The sequence below is a fragment of the Chamaea fasciata genome, unplaced genomic scaffold, assembly GCF_029207755.1.
Source record: "Chamaea fasciata isolate MVZ Bird 193981 ecotype frontalis unplaced genomic scaffold, bChaFas1.0.hap1 SCAF_2, whole genome shotgun sequence".
In the NCBI taxonomy this organism is placed as follows: Eukaryota; Metazoa; Chordata; class Aves; order Passeriformes; family Sylviidae; genus Chamaea; species Chamaea fasciata.
The window spans coordinates 51,520,258-51,534,587 of NW_027094087.1; the positions used below are offsets into that span (position 1 = coordinate 51,520,258).

General features: G+C 42.1%; 1 protein-coding gene across 25 annotated transcripts in view; it reads left to right on the plus strand.

Annotated features, from left to right (window-relative positions):
• LOC136285193 (uncharacterized) overlaps window positions 1–14,330 on the plus strand; it is a 134,279-nt gene that overhangs the window by 99,853 nt on the left and 20,096 nt on the right. The window lies entirely within an intron of this gene.

Sequence of the window (14,330 nt, forward strand, 5' to 3'; positions counted from 1 at the left end):
AAGTGATCAACAATGATGAAGCAGGGTTAATTAAATATATCAGCTAGGGGTTGATCAGAAAGACTTATTTTCACTTGGGAGCCAGCCATCTGGAGTCAGAACTCTATGGACCTGTCTCTTAATCTCTGTTTTTTTCTCATTTTCCCATGGGATAAATAAGTCTATGAGGCTGAGCGATAAAGTTTTGTTCTGTTTGAAACCTGAGTAGACCAGAGATGGGATATAGCTGCCACTTACACCTGAATTGCAGTAAATTCTGAGCAAAAACAATGATCCAAGAAAGAGTTGACAGCAAATGAAGGGATGGGCAAAGAATCCCAATCCTTGTATTTGCTGGCAGCTGAAAAGGCAGCAGACGCCTTCATGAAACAGCTTTGCCCCTCCAGGGCTGACACAGTGCTGTCAGATTTAAAGGGCACGAATGCCAACTGTGCTGCCTGACATGCTTCAGCAGGGAGAAATGCTGCCGCCTGTGTTTGTCAGTGTGATTTGCTGTCAGAGAATTTCGTAGCCTTGGGGTGCAATTACCAAAAGCTCTGGCGCCTGCTGTGTTCAATCTGTGCTTTGGTACAATTGATGGGTGGGTACCCCAGCAGCACCCAGCAAGGGACAGGAGGATGACAGCATGTGGAAACCATCCCAGCCTTGCAGAGCCAGCACTGGGATGTGGACATGGTACAGGGAACATGGAGCAGGCAGTGCAAGCAATGGGCTAGGTTTGGCCCAGGCGGCTGCTAAATTTCACCAGCTGCATGCACAACTGGGACAGAGGGAATGAATAATGAATATGTGCAGTAAGGCCAGCTTGAAGGTAAAAGAGTAATGGGAGGACAGAATGGGATCTGGCAATCTTCCAAGGGAATGGGTTTTAATCTGTGGGTTTTGTTTTATTTGAAGGCCTCTGTTCCTCAGGCAAGAAACAGATAAGGGGTCTGCAAGGTTTCACATGTGTATTGTGCACCTGGAGCAAGTTGTCATCATATCCTTCTGTACTGGTCTTGGCAGGAATAGAGTTAATTTTCTTCTTAGTAGCTGGCATGGTGCTGAGTTTTGGGTTTAGTATGAGTATAATGTTGATAACACACTGATGTTCTGGTTTCTGCTGAGCAGTGCTTACCCTAAGCCAAGGAAACCTCAGTGTCCCATGCTCTGCCAGTGGGCAGGTGCACGAGAGGCTGGGAGGGAGCATGGCCAGGACAGTGACCCAAACTGGCCAAAAAAGATATCCCATGCCTTAGCATGTCATGCCCAGTATACAAACTGGGGGCGCTGTCTGGAAAGGGCTAATTGCTGCTCAGGATCTGACTGGGCATTGTTAAGCAGGTGATAAGCAATTTTACTATGCATTACTTGTATTTTGGGGTTTATTCTTTCCTCTTTCTCTCTCACCTTTTCTTCTTCTTCATCATCATCATCACCACCACCAACATCAACGTCATTATTATTACACTTTATTTCAATTACTAAACTGTTCTTATCTCAAACCATGATTTTCACCTTTTTCAAATTCTCGTCCCCATCCCACCAGGGTGGGGGCAGTTGAGTGAGCAAGCAGCTGGTAGTACTTGGTTAAACCATGCAATCCCAGCTGCTAAGTTGTAGCTACAACATGAGGCTTGTCAAAGGATCTCTGCTTTAAGCTGGTCAGATGCAGCTGATCCACTGAGGTCCTATCAGCTAGCTTGGCCTTTTACATGTGCAAAGACACCCAGGTAGACATGAAGACAAGTGCTGTAAATGAGACTTGGCTTTCTTTTACATCCTGCATGGAGGACTAAGAATAAAGCTAATTCCTCTCTGTCTTGTGTTCAAGTTCTCAGTTCCACTGTGCACAATTCTAGACTCATTTAAAAGCACTCAGCAAATAACATATCAGAGTATGTGTCAGCTATTTTTTTAATCTGAGAGCCTGGGAAATGTATGCAAAATAAAAACTAAAAAAGTTTCCAAGCATGTAGTTCAGTTTGCTTGCTTATGAAATCTCAGAGGAATATTTTTCTCTGTAGTCTATGAGGAGAAAAAACATGGGAGCAACTGATGGTCTCTTTTTTTTTTAGACTTCTTTTACTGAAAAAATGTTGTACCAATGAGTGATGTTACTAAATATAAATTCTGATCTCTACAGTGGCCACATTAACAGATTGCTAAGTATTATGAGGCAAATGTGTCTGCACAGAGCTGCAAAGAGCAGAAGATGATGAAAACTTTGGAATCGGATAGAGGTGACCAGCAGGACCATGAGTCAGTAGTCACAGTACAGGGAGTCAAAGCCAGCACAATCTGGAGGAACCAAAACAAACTGCAGTATTTTTGGAAGAGGAAGGCTGGCAAGCATAGCTTTACCTGGGCAACATGAAATACAGCAGATGGGAAGATACTAAGGGGGAGAGAAACTCCAGGGTGGGAAATTAAGCCTCCTAGTCCTTGGCAGTCAACCAAGAAGTTGAGAAAACTCAGCTGAAACTGTACAACAATGGCAGCAGCTTCCCTCCTGCCCCAAACACACACTCTGAAAGAGTGCCCCGAGCCAAAGAAGCCACATGCAAAGACACAAGGGACCAGATTCAGTGGACCAGTAGCTTCATGTTTTTCACAGAACTTGCTGGGGGCTGTGGCGCACAGCCAGCCTTCTCTTCTTTGGCACTGGAAAGCTTCCTCCCATGAGGAGTTCTGCTCAGACTCAGACTACCCACACAAGTTGCCAGCAGATAGGCAGAATGATCCTTGCACAGCTGACTGGTTGCTTGCGAACAAAGCTGTTGGTTTAGAGGGGCCAGTTTTGTCTTACAGCTTCCAGAAGGGATAGATGTGAGTGAATGGCTATTTCTACACTTGCTCATTCTCTCAGCTGGCTTCCTCAGTCAGGATAGGCTGAGATCTAAGCCAAAAGCTGAACTTTGTTGAGAATGGGGAGGGAAGAGTTACAGAACTGGGGGAACCATGAGAGTTCAGGGATGAGCAAAACATAAATGGATGTAGAACACACCTGAGTGTGTATTGAAAACCAGGGAAGGGAAGGGAAGGGAAGGGAAGATGGTTAGAACAGTATCCATCCCTGGAAGGCATCCAAAGCATCCAAGATAGCCAGCTTGCTCATCCTGGCTTTAACCAGTGAAATAGCAATGGTGGTGAAAGCAGTCACCAGAGTCACCTTCCCCCCTGCATCACCTTGCTTCAGTTTCCTACCTGTACTGTGAGCTGGGGGCAAGGAACTCAATCAAAGTTACCACGGAGAGCAAATCAAGAAGAGGGTAGAACAAACTGACTGAGGGAAGGAGATTTATTAACATGCAAATCAATGTAGATAAGTCAGGGGGCAAGGGGAATCTGAGTTTAATTCATTTAAGAGTGTGGAGATGTGCACACCAGAGCTGACAAGAATTTAAACAAAGATAATGCCCATGTGTTATGTGTGTTTGTGTGCTTCATAATGGCAATGGGGGACAGTGAAAGAATATATATCCCTGTGGGCAGTAACATTTGCTAAAATGACTTTTCCCAACAACACCTTTGAGTGGCCAGTCCTGCACACACAGGCATTCTGCCAGTCCACCCAGAACTCCAGTTCACAGCATCAGAAAAATGCCCAGCAGATTTCTTAAAAGGAAGGTTTATGGTAACTACTTCCAGTTAAGAGCACTTAAGCTGCATTTATTTGCTAAGTAATATTGACTTCCTGATTTTTATGTGTAAGAGCTTTTTTTTTCAAAGGCAAACCATAAAAGAATATTCCCCAGCCTCTCTTCTCAGCGACTTAAGCAATACAGCACTCTAAATCTGTCATTGGCTGAGGTGGGGATATTTTTTTTGAAATCTGCTGTTAAAATATTGGCAGCACAAGTCTGCTTTAACATCACTGATTCCAAACAAAAGAAGACACAGACATGAGAAGATTAAAAGACTAAAACCAGGAGAATATTTTGATGTCCCGGAGAATACAAGATATTCAAGAGTTGTTTTGCAGAGAACTGGCAGGATGAGGGTTTGCCAAACCAGGAGTAGCTGTCATAGCAACCGCATCCAGGAAGAGAAGTGGTGTCAAGCCAGATGTCACCTGGAAGGAAATTTCCCTCCTCTGAGGAACATCGTAATAGAATGGAAACTTTGGAAGCTGTTGGTCAAGGCACGTTCATAATACCTGGAAGATGCAGTTGAAGACCCCACCAGGAAGCAGTGATGTTTCCTGGAAAAGCCAGTTCTTTGATAGAGCCTGGTTCATAGGTCTGGTTCTGCCTTTGGCTTCCATGGGCACTCATTACATTAGTGTTTGCCTCTTTTTCCCTGCCTCTCAAATGGGGAGAGCCACTAGGCACCTTCTCAAAGTCCACCTGAGACCTGCCGAAAAATTCTGCATTTGCTGAAAAGTGCCAAGAAAGATGCTTGACATTTATAAGGACATTTATTCAGTGGGCTCCTCTGCCTCCCTTGTGGGGTCCTTTTGTGTGGTCCCATGGTGTAGCAATGCTAAGAGCTGCCCAGTGAAGTAGGTTGCCTTGTTGTATGTCCTCTGTTCTCTGTGTGAAGGCATAGGGCTTTTGTAGAGCCCTGGCAGTTGCCTTCAGCATGGGCTGCCTGGGCTAAGTGAGACAAAAGGAAAGCCGTGGTGAACCAGACCCAGCAGAGTCCCGTGCCCTGGAAGGGAGCAGGGCGGGATCTGGGTGGCTCTGGTGACACATGCTGCAGTGAAGATGGGTGACATCATGCTCACCAGGTGGGCAGCATCTCATAGGCATACCTGGCTACCCTGGGGCCAAAACTATCCTCAGCTCAGCCTGCCTTTCCAGCTCCAGCCATGCAAGGTCTCACATACGTGCACATTTCCCTGTGTTAGTAAGGTGTATGTAGATCCTGATACCCTGCGGCTTCTATCAGCCTGTGATCACTTTCAGTTTTTCATGCTCTGGTCCTCTTGGAATGCCAAGGCTAGTTTATCTCAATTCTCAGAGTGCACATGCCCAAGGTCATGAGCCACTGCTCAGAAAAGTCTCAATATTGTTCATTTAGTGGTTTTAATTTAGCATAACTGAGTGTGTAAGATATATTGATATGAGAAATCTGTTGCTTCCCTCTAAGTTCAGCCCTTTTGTGCTGAACTGTAGGATGCTAAGAATAAGTGGATACTTTGTCAGCAGCAGTAACACTTCAGAAAACCGTCCAATTTTCTTCTTTCCTCCCTCAGGTTGCTCCTCCATTGCTAAAGCTCCCCTGCATGTCCCTTCATCATTCAGCTATTTTTAGATGCCCTTCTCCACAGGCAGTTGATCCACAAATCAGAAAAAGCTATGGAATCTCCCAGTGTTATGGAGATTTTTGGAGGTTTAGTCTTGAACTGAGATCAGATGACAGTTGAGAATTCCTTGACTTTTTTCATTAGACATGACTCACAAGATAGAGCCCATGCTGTGCCTATAATCCAAAGCCTCCTTAAGAAACCTCAAGTTCTGTTAGTACCCAGAAAAGAAACATCCTCAGGCCTTAGGAATAATAATGCAATGGGGCCTATCATTCAAAAGCCAGCTCTCATATTCTTTGCAAAAAGCATATGTTTCTACCAGATTCTAGTTTTTATATTGGTAAAGTCAACAGCTACATCCCCAAAGCATTGCAGGAGCATATTTAACATGTTTTTGTCCATTTTCTGTTTCACTTGTGCTAATTTTTGACACAGGAGTGTACTAAGAAGCCAAGAGATAAAGGGGAACTGACATAGCTGACAATGTGGGAAAGTTGCTACTATATCCTTCAGCTACTTGAGGTGACATTGTTTCCCTACAAAACAAATTGCCATCACACACTGCATTATTCAGGAGACAGTAAACAGTTGCCATAATGCATGACTCTTAGGCATTAAAAAGGTCTTCAGGACATTTGTCAGCCTTACTTGATTTTTGGAGGGGAGGTGGATTTTTAATACAATGAAGCTTGGGCAACACAGGTTTGGTTTTTTTCCCCTAGAGGTAAGTAGGCAGGAAAAAAAAAAAAAAAAAGTGCTAATATGGAAAATGTTTCCTCCTTACTGGGAGGATGACATCTTTTCATAGCGTTGTGAAGCCCAGCTGATAGTCAGGGCAGTTGGGGTGGCAGTTAGAGTTCAAGGCTCTCACCTTTCCATTTCAGCTGCTGTCAGAAATGCTGTCCAAAGCGTGCAGAAAAGTTTTCCATCACTTTTCTTATTTGCTTATCTCATACTTTCAGTGGCCTACAGTCATCTGGTGTCAGGTACCCTGGCCTCTCTTTGAGCCCATGATGTAAAGGAGAAAAAGAAGATCTCCAGTTTACCACTGGTCCTGAGATCTCTCCTCATCCACAGTGTTGTAGCTGGTTAAAGTATCAGCATGAGGGAGCAATACCTGTGCTCCTTACCACACTGGACAGCTTAAAACCACCTGCCCCAGAAGCTGGGTTGTGAATTGCTGTATAGCTTGAGCAATGTGTTTAGGGTCTGTCAGCACCTTCACTCTGCATTGCCATGAAAGGAAATAAATGTTCAGATTGACTGAAATGGCTCCAAGCAGCTCAGAACATTCTGTAATTGTGCTGAGGCAGCTCTGAATGGTCTTGCTGTCTGAGAGGCAATGAAAAAGGAACAGCAGGCTTTGCTTCTAAGTACATTTACTTCTTGACTGTTGAAATCATCTGTTTGAACGAGGTTCAGCCAGCAATGTTTCCTAATTATGTAGGCCAGTGAAGTACCCAGCACTGAGTGCTGCATTCACAGGAGTTTTACTGTGGCTCCCAAAGGAAGCTGCATATGAAATAGGCTGCTGAATCTTTTGTAAAAAGCATTTGCCTTAAAAAAAAAACAAAAACAAAAACAAAAACAAAAACAAAAACAAAAACAAACAAACAAAAAAAACCCACAAAAAAAAAAAAAACACTCCTGAAACATCCAGGTATGGAGTGACAGAATACCCGTGAACACAATGGCTTCCACCAGGAAGATCAGTATCTTGTAGGAGTAAAAAATGGAGAGGAAGAAAGAATGGAGAAGTGCAAGGCTTAATAAACATTTAATTAGATGTCAATCTTCCTAATATAGGATAAGCTGAAAACAAAACCATATCTATTACCTGGAACAGAAGTTGCTGAAAAACTGAATATCAACACAGTGCTGATGTACGTTTGGAATTTTTCTAAATCAGTTATTTTCATTCAAGTGCCTAAATTTTCATATCAACATTGCTTAAAAATAAGTTTTCAGCTTATATTACTTGCTGACAGCTATCATTTTTCAACAGCTTTTATCTAGTCATCTGTTAGGTCTCTGATTTCTGGTTTCATAGCTGCGAGTTAAGCACGGCTACACTGCAAGTCACAGGTCACACAAAATTAGCTCCTGGAAAGGTATGCTTCAGTGATCTTTCTCCATTAGCTAAAACATCCTGAGAGTTGGGCTGGCCCAGAAAGCTGCCCTATAATTCACATTCCTTGATATTGACAGTATGAGCAGGCATAACAACCTACAGACTGAGGAGCTGGGAAACAGCTCACCAGCTCATGACAAAACCAGAGTAACTCTTCTGAGAGAGGTGAATACCACTGCTACGTATTGACAGTAAATTCAGATTGATTAATATTTCATTGCAGAGCTAAACATTTAATGTTATTCCTCTTTGAAATGTCACTGCACATCTGGGCATGGGCACCTTTACTTTCTGCATGCTACTTCTAAAAAGTTAACTCCTTCCCTCTTACCACAGATGGGTCTGTTGTCCTTGGTGTGACTTCTCCTGGTACTGTTGCCCTGGTTCTTTTGAAAAATAGAATAGGTATTAGTGATGACAACTCTTAGGTGAGTGTTATTCAGTGGTCTTCAAGAGAGTGGGGTGTAAGAAATACTCCGGAAATGAAACACTTAAACTTTTGGTAATGGATTATCCCAAAACAAGGTACTCTGATCATTTTAGTGAGAGACAGCTTGAAACCTTCCAGAAGTGGCAGCCATGCTCTGCATCAGCCAGCTGTAGCAGAGCTCTGGTGAGTGGGTTGTGGAGAACAGCAGCAGATACCCTGCTCACAAGCATGCCTTTGAGTAGAGGCACTTTCCTGCAGTGGCTGTCAGGCACACAGACCTGATGAAGCCAACATGCAGGAGCAGGGTGAAGCAGTTTCTGCAAGCTCTGATTTTGGCCAGAGAAAGAGGTAGGTGTAGTAAGGCTCTCTAATGTCTTTTTAATTTCTGTGTGTCCTGTAATTAGGTATTAATCCCAGAAGTGTAGAAAACAAATGACATGTTGACAGCTACTTGAAAACAAATATCTCACACTGCAATTCTTAATATAGCCACAGAGCACCAGGCAAGAAGCACTTCATCATTTCAAATGTACTATCCTAATTATAGCTTGTGTTTTAATTGAGAATTCTTTTCTTCATTGCCCTCCCAAAAGGTACCACCATTGAGTGAAAGAAAGTCCTTTACTCTTGCTGTAAAGTGGAGTTATTTTACTTTAGGGTAGGACTTGGGCCCTACTGAAAAATTGGGAAATACTTTTCCTAGGTGCTGGTCAAACAGAAAGCTAACTGACACTGTTGCTATAATATGGAAGAGAATAATCCAAATGCTTTATATGGAGAATTACTGAGCTACAGTGAGTCACAGGTGTGGAGCATCTGCTACCACCCTGTAGTGGGGTTGTCAGTAAACTCCCCAGTACAAGGCCATGTTTCTACTTTCTATTTCGCATAGAAAAAGTCCCTATGGACCCACCCAGCCTGGTAATATCAGCAAAAAGCTGCAGCCTGACATCAGTAGCAGGTTTTATTTTATATCTTTGGAAAAGTTCATTATGTTTGTTAATCCATTTTACTTTTTCTTGTTCTGGAACAGGCAAGATAAGGATGCACAGCTGGCTTCCTTTGTAAAAAAAGGTGCTTTATTATCCAAATCCAGCAGTTTGTTTCTCTGAAAAATAAGTACAAAACATTATTTTATTAAGAGCTTTTGATCTTTGAAGACATAACTCCTAAATAAATACTAATTGCCAATATTACATGTCACATGAATTTTGCTTTTGTAGAATCTTGTTTTAGTTAATTCTCAGATCACGAGAAACATTTAGATAAATACAAAACCAAGAACATACAGGGATTTTTGCTTATAAAATGTGTGTCTGAGTATGTCTGTATGTTTTCCATGGGGAAAAAAATGGACACTTTACTGAAACATAATATAAAGTCAGATAAAGAATAGCTACTGCATTTTTTCCACTGAATCCATGCCTGAGTTAAGCTAGTGGACTATTTGCCATAGGGTCCTATAATTTTTGGACCAGAGTCATGAAGTTTGGTTCAAGCCTATTGGAATTAAACCCTTAACAGGGAAAAAAGTATTCACATGTGGAGCTTGCTTTCCCTTTAGCAGCCACCATGCTTTCAAAAGCCCAAGGTTTTGAAAAGTGGTCACATCTGGCAGAGGTTTAAGGAGCGAGATAAAATTACTGGGCTTAGAGGCAGAGAAATTTGTAGAACATCACCGACTGCTGTGTAGAAATTGGCTGTCCATTACTTGATGAAATACTCAGCTCTTTGGTGATGAGCTGGAGCAGAAGGGCTTTACAGCCTAAGTCTGTCTACAGGCCAAACAAATGCACTTTATTTCTTTATTAAATGTATTTAAATATTGATTTTGCTGACTGGTAAGAGGGTAACCAAAGCTACCTCTAGCTCCTGGAGAATGACTAGAGGATGAAGATATTCATGCATGCAGAGCAGGGCTCCATGCAGTTGGCAAATGCACACGGAGCACGCAAAACACCTTGGCTTCTGTCCTGGAGCTGGGGCTGGTGCAGAGGTCTCACACAAGGACTGCTACAGGAGTTGTGCACAGGCACTGCCCTCTGCCCCGAGCGGGACTGCCTCTGAGAGGGACAAGCTAGATGCGAGCACTCCTGTCCTTAATGTGTTCTCTTGGGAACCCAGGCACTGGTCACCTCCTTTGTCCTGTGAGAAAAATATCTTTAAAGTTGCCTGAGTGGCCACAGACCCACCGAGTCACTCCTTGGGCTGCCAAGTCTCGCTGCAGACAGGAGCATTCCGTGGTGACAGCAAGGTTTCCTCCCATCCCCAAGGCATGAGCAGCTTTCTACTTGCTAACACAGAACTTCATTTGGTATAGGCTTCAGGTGAGTCGGGGCTTTTCTGTGCCCTAGCATTGCCTGACCATTGCCACTGCAAGGCAAACTGATTTATTACCACTGGGCAGACGATCGGCTTTGGTGCATGTTTAGAGATGATCATGCATCTGGATATGGTCAGGATGGGCCACAGCACCTGCTGAGGAGCTATTTGAGGGTCATGAGATGTCCCTGTGTGATGAAAGATGCTTAAAGCAGAGTTACTTATAGTTCATTTGCTCTTAGATAGCCAGGAAATCAGGCAGCAGTGCGCTGGACCCTACTGATGTAGATATATATAATGAAGCTATGCCATATGTTTCTCTCAGAATTCCTGTCACTTTCCATTTACCTAATTTAATATGCTTGGCATAACGTAGAATATATACCAAACATACTGACATTCACAGCAGATACTTCTAGCAGACTAAAAGATCTCAAAATTGTCCACAGGAGTAGTCAGAGCCTATCTTTACTCAGCTAAAATATCCATATAAATTTCAATGAACATTCTGTTTCTTGGTGAGGAACATGAAAAAAAGGCTATCTATTTATATTTTGGCCTAATAACCATCTTTCTGTCACTAAGACAAGTGAGCTTGAAACTGCTTCAAAATTTTCCTTTTTTTTCTCTGATCCATCATTATTTAAAGAATAATAATAAAAACACTTAATACTCAAAAGCATGTATTTAAAATCCTGTCTGCTTAAGGGATTACACTTAAATGTCACTTCTAAAAAAAGACATATCTAATTTCACCATTGTCTGTCTGAAAGGTTAAGTATATAGAGAAAAATTAATGCCTATGTTGATGTACAGATTATCTGTCTTGTCATTCAGTTTGATATTTTTCACAGACTATTTCAATGAATGACAGATAAATTGCAGTTACAACTGATTTCTGGATTTTCCCTCAAGGAAAAGGAAATAGAGGGGTTAAACCACCTCAGGAGTTATGCTTTCAAAACATTTTTAAGGTTTGGGGATTTTTGTCATACACACATATTTGTGTTTTGGGGAGAGAGCAAACTCCAAGGCACATGGCGAAAATTTGTTTAATATGGAAGTCTTGAAAAGCAATGACTTTTTTTATAGAAATAGCTTAATGCTCTCTCAAACTCCAGACAGGCCTTCACATGCCTCATATTTATGCAGATATGATTGACTTAATGCTTGAATGACACAATTTGCATTTTCCCTCTCAGGAAACACTGTGTTAGTGCTCAGGACTGGAGTCTTGGCAGTGCACATTAAGCTGCATAGGGAAAGTCCCCAGCTCTCTGGGTTTTGGGTGGGGGAATGTGCTCTCCCACAGTCATTCCCAAAGACTAAACTTATGTAAATAAAATTGTATCAAGTTCTTCTACCTCCACTTCCCCCATTGCAGCTTGTATATGAAGTACCTTTCCAGTCAGAATATATTTATTCAGAACAAGCTGTTCTGACTCACCATGGTGTAACGACTGGATTTGTGACCGAGGGAAGAACAGTAGATGTTTGCATGGATTTTAGCAAGTCTTTTGACACAGGTTCCCATTATTTTTTGCACCAAGTTTACTCTAATATGGTCTGGATGGGGAGGTTAAAGCCTGATTAGATGATGAGGCCCAGAGGATCATATTTCCTGGTTGGACCTGGATGCCTGCAGTGAATGGGGTATCCACATGTCTTTTCTGGAACCTGTCCTGTCCAATGGCTTTACCAATGGAGGAGTGTGCTCTCACCAAGTTTTCAGATGATACTAAGCTGGGGGCACTGGGTGATATACTGAGGTGTAGGGCTGCCAGCCATAGGGACTGAGACAGTCTGGAGGAATGGCACAGTGGGAAACTTATGAAATTCAACCAGGACAAATGCCAAATCTTGCACACGTGAAGGAAGAGGGCCCTGCAGTGATGCAGGTCAGGATTTACTGAGCCTGGTGAAAAGATGGCTCTGGGGGCACACAGTAACTAACCCAAGAGAAGCCACCCAGCACATATGAGGACGTGGCAGGAGATGGAGATGAGCTCTTCTCCATTATTCTTGGTGGGAGGGTCAGAGACAGTTGTCATTAACTGGAAAAAGAGATCAATTATAAGGAAAAATCATTCTCTCCTGGGACAGTCAGGCAGTGGCACAGGCTGCTCAAAGATGATGTGCATCTCCATCCTAGGAGGTTTTCAAAACTGGGCGAGATAAACTCCTAAGCAACCTGTTGTAGTCTTATGACTGACCCTGCCTTGGGTAGGAGGTTGGACCATAGACCTTCTGAGGTTTTTTCCCCCATGAATTATCATGTGATCCTAAAACAGTTTCTGATAATGAACAGTAGTCTGTGATTACAGGACTTTTTTCTACATATATACAGTTCCTGTATTAATTGGGAGTGGCAGATGAAACTTGCAGCTCCCAGGGTGTTTTTAGAAAGTGGACTAAGACCCCTGACACGTGTCTTGACAGTGAGCTTCAGAACACTGGGTGGTCTGGAACACAGGAAGTGTATAATCATCCAAAGAATGAGATTTTGCAATAAATTTCCAAAAGTATTTCTTGGGGGAAAGCTGCTAAACCATTTCTAAAATACAGCTTGATAAATTTATGAACGAGATTGTGGGATACAATTGCCAGCAATAGCAGGGAAAGAATTCAGTGACTTAGGACTGTGTTCAAGCTTACCTCTTTTGTTTATACAAATGCAAGGCCAAGCTCCTCATCTTCAAGAATAAATAAATGGAAAATTAAACATGGTAAATTTTGTAAATATTTCACTGACACTTCAGACTGTGAAATCGAAAACAATCTTTTGCCAGTTCAAAGTTATTAGAGTTTGTAGCTGTGAGGCTTGATAACCATGATAATAAATGGTATTTATATTCCAGTGCAAAATGGATATCAGAAGCAAAATGCACAAATATGGACAAACCTAATTAAGCTGTGATTGGTTTATTCATATCACAGCAGCTGAAGGCTATATGATAAACAGCTTCAAAGCAGGTGCAGCATATGTCAGTGGCTTGATTATTAAAAATTGACATTTTATTCAAGCCCAAATTTAAAAAAGGAGATTGCATACAAATTCAGTCATGCTATAATGGTATTACATTGCAACAAAACCCTCATTTTCGTCATGAAGTAATTGCATAGTTCCAGTTTGTCACGATAAATCAAGCCTGAACCCAAGCACAGGAAGATCTAAAAAAAGTCGAAGTGCTCTTCATGATGCATGTTCCAGGATATAACCTTGCGAGAGTCAAATGTGGCATAGTAACACACATATTTATAGACAGGTCACAGAAACTTTTTATAGCCAGCCACAGTTTCAGTGGAAGGAAAGGCATGTTTCCACAGTAATGCACTGTACAAAGGCAGCATTTTTTGATTGAGATACACTTGCCAAAGATCTGACTGCAGTCAGGGGAGCCACAGTTAAAGTTGTGTTGATATCTCCTTCAGTTTTAATAAAGCAGCAATCCACAACCCTAACAGGCACATTTCGTACTTACTGTGAGGATATATGGGGTGCTGCTCATCTCCCACAGCAGGTTTGGGTATGGTCCGGACTACTCACAAGAACGGATGGGCCTTAAAACCTGGAATCTGGAGGGAAGAGCTCCTGCTTCTGCTGGTGCTACTGGAAGGGAGCATGCAGGGAGGCAAATCCCCACAGCATGGCTGATGTGCTCCTCCGCAGAAGTGCAGTCAGATGATTATGGGCTAATCTGAGAGCAGTAAGGTACAATTTTGTTTTCACTGCACAGCACCCTAAAGGAAATAAATAGTGCTCAGCCTATAATGAAACTCGATAAAATTCCACTGAGTGATATCAGGATTGATCACTGTAAGCTGACATTGCTATTTCCACATTCCTCCGAAAATCTGCCCAGTGCAATGTACAAAGCACTGGCATGATGCCAGATTTTTTCAGCTCTAAGTGTTATTAACCACCAGAATTGCAACTGAAACATAGATGGTAACCTAAATATACACAACAGAAATATAACACTGGGAAAATAGGATCAAAAAAACAAATCTGAAAAGCAATAACATTAGTTTAGCTATGAATAAATAAATTTGTTATGACTGAAAATCCCTTGCAAGTTCCCATGAATTAAGTTCACATTGCTTTAAATAAAGAAAATAAAAGATTGATTTTTTAAGTTTTTTATGTACAGTTCCAGTGTCTTGTGCAGAGAATGCTGCCTGGTAGGTATTTGATCAGAGTTAATTGTATTAAG